Raw genomic sequence first — 764 nt, 5'->3', positions numbered from 1 at the left:
AGCCATAGGGTATGGAACTCTCTCCACCTTGATTCAGTCACCTAATTGCCTACGAATATTCCAACTGGAATTCATTGAATACCCTTTAAACCTGTAAAGGTAACCACCACAGCCTTAGTTTTACTTTTTCTGGGTGTCATTAGTGAAAAGAGACACACCAGATTTAGTCATCTACCATGTCTAATAAATCAAAATTGCTCCTTTATGCTAAAAAATCTCATCATAATAAAAGTATACCAAGTTTTATTTTCCAGAATCACTCATTGGACATTCCTTTGGACATCGTCCAAAGAGATATGATATGTCCCATAAAGGTGTGCTTTTTGCAACATTGTCCCCTTGTCAGATTTTGTATCTATTTATCCTTTATAAATTGCCTCTAGATTCCTCATAAGTTACTTTTTGACTTTTTCAACACCTTTCTATGCTGGTTATGGAAAGGAAAAGAGTCAGAGTTGAAGACAAGTCTATCTGTCTATTTTAAGAGTGCTTAAGTGTTGTGTGAATTTAGATCTTTTCTATTTCTGTTTCTCTCCCAGACCTAAGCATCTTATGTCACACCCCTTCTCTCACTTTGTGCATGGCTCTCTCTCTCTCTCTCTTTATCTAACTTTATTTTTTTTTACTCCTTTGTTCTCTATACCATTTACTGGTGCCATCACTTTAATCCATGAAGCAGGGATTAAGAGAATAAATGAAATCATCTTTGGTGAAATATGCTTTCCTAGGAAGCTACAGTTTTCTGCAGTTTATATATATATATA

Source organism: Galeopterus variegatus, unplaced genomic scaffold (assembly GCF_000696425.1).
Source record: "Galeopterus variegatus unplaced genomic scaffold, G_variegatus-3.0.2 Scaffold3432, whole genome shotgun sequence".
NCBI lineage: Eukaryota > Metazoa > Chordata > Mammalia > Dermoptera > Cynocephalidae > Galeopterus > Galeopterus variegatus.
This window is presented reverse-complemented; position numbering follows the sequence as displayed.